This window comes from Pteropus vampyrus, unplaced genomic scaffold, assembly GCF_000151845.1.
Source record: "Pteropus vampyrus isolate Shadow unplaced genomic scaffold, Pvam_2.0 Scaffold28, whole genome shotgun sequence".
Classification (NCBI taxonomy): Eukaryota; Metazoa; Chordata; class Mammalia; order Chiroptera; family Pteropodidae; genus Pteropus; species Pteropus vampyrus.
The window spans coordinates 10392274-10398372 of record NW_011888809.1 but is presented as its reverse complement, the minus strand read 5'-3'; positions in this window follow the sequence as shown (position 1 = coordinate 10398372).

Below are 6099 nucleotides of genomic sequence, written 5' to 3'. Positions count from 1 at the left end.
TTGCCTAGAAATGGAGCAGGCATCTAAATCTATTTCCTGATTTAAATTAAAATGCCTGTAATGATTCACTATTAAATATGAACTTCCGTATTAGTTTAAGATATGTATTCTAGAAAATGTTAGTTACAGTTTCTGATGTCATTTCTGCTACTTTCTGTTTCTAATAAAGATTGTAATTTGGTATTGTATTTTAGTCAGCTCCTATAAAATATTAAAAAATGTGGTATATATTTTTCTTTCGTGAATAATATAGGCACAACACAGCAACACAAAATGCAGTTAATTAAAAGTTAAAAAATATAGAAGAAACTGAAAAAACTAGAACTCAGAACCTCACCACACAGAAAAAAATCTTAAAACTTTTTCCCCTAAGTACAATCACCATGGATATATGCGTGCATAGTTTTGCAAACTAATTACTTATGAAACGTTTGTAGACAACTTTCCATGTCAACGAATATTCATCCATAGTGCCATTTCCTTGTATAGTTTTATCATGAAAATTGGCAAATTCCATAAAGCAGTACATTAAGATTTCACGAGCCTAGGCGGAGGACGAGGAGACAGTAGAAAGGCCCCTCATAGAGGAGATATGTAGAATGGTGTGATTTTCTGGCCACTGTCCGGTCAAGCTAGATTTCACAGTGACAATGTGGGGGTGGACGGCACAGGGCACTCTACCTCTCTGTTTCTTTCCTGGCATTCTCTATTTAGACTTGGAGTCCTAGTCCAGGCATCTGTGATCTTGGCTTCTTGGATCTGAGGTTTGGGGGTCTTTATATCACGGTGGCAGCAGCAGCAGCAACAGTAGAAGCAGCAAATATTTATCAAAAGGCAGATATTCTGGTTCTTGCTAGAACATCATACTCCCTTCCACAGAAGTGACCGTACGAGATTAAAGAAAAGGCCTTAGTCATAATCTGATTGGCCAAAGATTTGTTTTGATGCTTTTGTTGCTACATTGAGTCTACTTAATACTAGGAGTAGGATGGAGGAGAGACAAGTTGAGAAGAAAAATACCATAGTTTGAGGGTTTACACTACAGGTCAGACATATGGATCACATTACATCGGATCGCTTATAGTGATCTTAGAAGTAAGTGGTATTATAACATTGTAAAGATTCAAATAAGACGAGGCCCTGAAACATCATGTGACTTGGTAATATTCGTACAGTTCTATACAATGGAGAGAAGGTTTTAACCCAAGTTTCTCAGACTCCAAAGCCATGCTTTGTTCTACTGCCTTTTACAGTCTCTGAATATCGTGAGAGGCAATGATGGATAGCTTTGGAGGTTGCAATCAACGTAGGCATCGACGATAGCTTTTTGGGCTCAGTGATCAGAGGGTTGCAGTGTGCAGGTGCTTATCAATTACAGCTAAGCGCAGTGTGCCCAGGGGTCAAGGTTGTTAATAGCCTCATGGACGAAGAGCATGCGTTTAATTCTATGCAACCCAATGTACCTCCATTCGATTCAAGCTAAAATTATTTTTTGTTATTTCTATTTTTGTGCACCAGTTACGTAGTCATATGCTGGGTCTCTGAGCTGGGAGAGAAAAGTACAAGTCTCGTCTTTACCTTTCATAATCTCAGAGCCCAGCTAGCGATACGACAAATCAACTTACAGACGATTTCACGTTAAACTAGGGAAACGTACATTTTTATTTCTTTTTTTCCATTGTTGTAATTCTTTTCTTCCATCGGGCTTCAGACTCCATCGGCAGAGCCTACAGTAGGCGCATGGTCATGGTGCCACCATCAGCTATGCAGTCGGCATGAGGCTTTGCCTTGAGTGTCGTCTGGATGCTTATTCTCTAGTTCAGAGCATTAAACGAGCAGATGACATCCTTGTCCTGGTCACATGTCGCTCTCTCTGAGACCCGTAAAAATATTAGGGTTAAGAAACTTTGTGAAAGTTTGGGAATTTTATTAGAAAATACGTTGCGACTTAGAAAAATCACAATTTTCATATTAAGGTTCATAGGACTTTATTTACACTCAGAGCTTAGCGATATCTGAAATACACTAAGGACAATAAAAGTTACCTAGCACTGAACTAATAATTTTAAGAATGATTGTGTTTTGAACCCAGGTGGAATACGTTCCTTGAGGGGCTTTTCTCAGCCAGCAAAAACAAAGTTAAGCAGTAGTAATCTTTTCTTTGTCATAGGAGGTCTTAGTGGATGCCAGATTTTCATTACAGTTTATTGTTTGCAGAAACACTGCAGTAAGAAATTGGTAGCTCTGTAAATTTATAGTTGAAGACCACGTGGCACAAGTGGAAGGTGATCCTGGCGTAGCTCGAGAGCAGCGGTCCCCAACCTTTCTGGCACCAGAGGCTGGTGCTCCTATGAGAATCTAATGCCTGATGATGACCTGAGGCGGAGCTGAGGCGGTGATGCTGGCGCTGGGGAGCGGCTGCAGACACAGACGGAACTTCGCTTGCTGGCCCACCGCTCACCTCCCGCTGTGTGGCCCGATTCCTAACAAGCCATGGACCAGGACCAGTCCACGGACCAGTAGCAGTCCACGGTCCGGGGGTGAGGGACCCTTGCTCTAGGGGGGCTTTGAAATATATTTAAACTACATGACCCCTGGGAAACCTCACTCAGAGGGTGGTCGAAACCGATCAGAAGTGTTCCTCCAGGTGTTAACCAAGAAGTTCTCACATCGGAGTTGCAGGAAGTGGGGGCATGACTCACTCTACTGTCTGTCTAGCACCTGCACACACTAGCCTCTGAGTGAAGCACTTCTAGGTGATGAATTCGCCCTGACTCTACCCTTCCCTCCCCCCAGTGGTCATCCTACCAACGATGAACAGGAGTCACACATGCGACTGGGCTGTGCTCTGCAGACAGGCAGCGCTCGCTCTCATCCTGTCTCCTTCCCTCTCTTTCTCTCTCTCCTTTTTCTCCTAATCTGTCTTTTCCGCTCCTGTTCCTGTTCGGTGCCTCACTCCTGATTTTTATTTTCTCTTTTGGTATCTCTCCTGCCCCTCAAACGATCTAGATATTTGTTCTTGGTGCGGTACGAAGGTTTCTCCAAATTATGAGTCTCTTCTCCCCTCCTCGTTCTTTCATCTTCGAAATGCTCCAAAAGGATAATCTGTCCTGAGGCTGATTCTGGGGCCCGAGGCCTGACAGATTTACCCGAGAGCTCAGACAGACTTACCCAAATGCCACGAGGGCTTAGAATTAACAGAATCAAGGGCAAAGTTAAAATACCCCTGGATATCTCGCTCACTATTTTAGGGTTTTGGGGGGTGGCAGTAGTTTCCTTTCCTCTTCATGAAAATGAGTTCTTTGTGGAAGGATTGGGGCCTTAGCAGTCGGAATATCCTCCCCTCTACTCCCCCTCCCATCCCGAAAAATCTATGCACGTGAACTCAAGCAGACGAGATGTGTGTAGCTGAGTACGCACCTGCTTCTGCACCCCAGCTTCCCAGGGCCCTGTATGAACGGTACGGGTGCCTTCACTCTATAGCGGAGGCTAAAGTCCAGAGAGGCTCAGTGGCAGAACTGGTGGCGGCCAGTGGCAGACCAGCTACCCCGCGCCTGTCACTATGACGTCATTCCGCCCTCCTGCTTCTGGCTGTCGGGATGCTATAGAATGGGAAGATGCTCGTGAAGCTCGTGAGGAGGATTTTTGACATTTTAAATGGAAATAGACTTAATAAAAGTTCCCTCAAAAATAACATCAGTTACTTTCTTTTTAAGTTATAAAAATATTTATGTTTTTACACCTGAGTGCCAGGATTAGAGGTGAGTGGTATTTTCACAAATTTTACATTCTTATGAGAGGAAACAGACGGTAGATATAAAAATTAATTTACAAAGATTAGGACAAAGAGGGATAAGTACTTTAAAAAATGACCTAGGATGATATGGTAGGGAGTCCTTAAGAAGGGGGACACTTTATTGTAGAAGAATAGACATCTCTGGAAAAGTGACAATGCAATCAAAGCCTGAGGATAACAGTCCAGCTCAAATGGTGCCAAGAGGCTCTGCATCCCCATGTGACGCATACTAAACAGAGCACAGTCCTGGGTTAGGGTTCAGTTCCTTGTGGAAGCCGAGTGCCTTAGTCAAACTACGTTCCGTAAATGGATCTCCATACGCTCACTTCTACGATGAGGGACTGTAGAGTGGCTCTCTTGCTTACAGAATAGGAGGGTTGTGAAAACAGAAAGTGATGATGCTAATCAAAACTATTTGCATATTTAACGAGTTATAGCAACATACCTACTCCAGAGGATGGGAAAAACATATTTAACTATTGATGCGTACAAAGGATCTGTATGCATTAGGGATGTCTTAAGTGTCCCTGTTCATGTCCTGTAGTCCTTAGATTCACTGTCATGTCTGCATTATTTCTATTTGAAAGATAAGCCAACTGTTCACACCAGGAAGAACCAGAAAACCTGGAGATCTGACTCCCAGCTTTGCGGTGGCTCCCGCGTTCCCCACGACCACGCCCATCAGTTCGTGGCTCATGTCAACGCTATTGGCAACGAGTGGCTTCTGGAGTATAATCTTAGATTTGGAATAATAAGAACGGTCAACGAGGGCAGATTTCATTCTGGTAAAGAAGGTTGACGAGGATGACTGAGTGGCAGGCAGGCAAAGAGGGGCCTCGGGCATTCAGAAGAGCAGAAATCTGGCAGACTGGTGCTGATGCTCAGACCTTCTGGAGGTGATCAGACATCACCGGGTCATCAGCTGAAAACTACAACAATAAAAAAATACAGCTCATGGTGCTAGAGCACTCTCTCTTTCTTCTCCCCTCTCTTCCTCTCTTCCTCTCATTTTCCCTCAACTAGAAATCACCATCTCCAAATCTGTTCAATGTCTCTTAGGGGCTGTACATTTCTGCCTGATTCACCTACCTAGACACTTGATAGCTTTACTGCAGTCGACTCTTATTTCGCATGCGCTGAAGAAGGCCCAGGTGCATGCCCCAAGCTTTGCCTTTCTTAGTAGCTGAGGGGGACAGAGGTGTCCTTTCTGGGACACCTGCAGAACAGCAGCTGCAGATTGCATGTACCTGCACCTTTCAGCACTGACAAGGGCGTGCTGCTTACTGGCTGATGCTGAGGTTGGTATCCAGCTCGGCCATTTGTAACAGTCTCTAGAAGGATATCTGTTGACATTTAGTTTTTCTCCCTTCCTTTTTTTATATTTTTAAGAAACGTTACGAAGATGCCCAAACTATGTGAGGGTGATGAGACGCAGTGTACACCATGACACGGAGCAGGACAGAGGCTCGCTCTCTGGCTTCTCTGTGCTGATACTGTCAAGAGCCTCCAACCCGGGAAGCTGGGTGCAAGTTCCTCTTCAGCCTGGTCAAGATGGTTCCCCTGTTCTTGTCGCAAGTCGTCTGGCCTGCAGCGGGGATGCAGGCTTCTGACTCCGGGGACTCACTGAGTCTTCATTTTCTCAGGGTATAGCTTCCTGAGTCTGCGTTAAAGCAGCAGCTCTCTGTCTAAACCGAAGGCTGCATTTCCTCTGCAAGATCAGTCGTTCTGTGACCTTGAGCTGTAGGAGAGACATTTTAAATCTTTCTTTGGAGAGAAGCACCACTCTGTGCTTGGAATTCAAACACGTGGATCCCGGGACACTTCCTCCGCAGCATCATTAAACGTCCACCGAGCAGCTGCAGCTGAAGAGTAGTTTGGGGCGATTATTGTTTATCGCCTCATGCCCGGTGTCATCTGGGCTACATTAGCAGCTGTTGGAACATCCCCAAACAGTGACTCCATCCCGTGGGTCCCTGGCCACCTTTAGGCCAGATGTCACTGCATTATCTAAGTCTTATGTGGTATAGATGCAAACCAGGCAGCTGTGAGCTATAAAACTCCAGATGATGGGCATTTATCTTGCCTGGGTGCAGGAGTTACAAATGAAAGAGAATGAGAGCAGAAGCTCTGTAGCCACAACCTTGAATTTACATAGGGCGACTGCAGCTTTGAGTGTGAAGGCTGGACCTTGCTTACATAGATCAGGGTCAAGGATGCTCAGGGGACAAGTAGGTCCTCAGGAAGCCTGAGGAATATCTGAGTTGCACAAGATACGTCTTCCTGATACCTCGTAGTCATTAGGG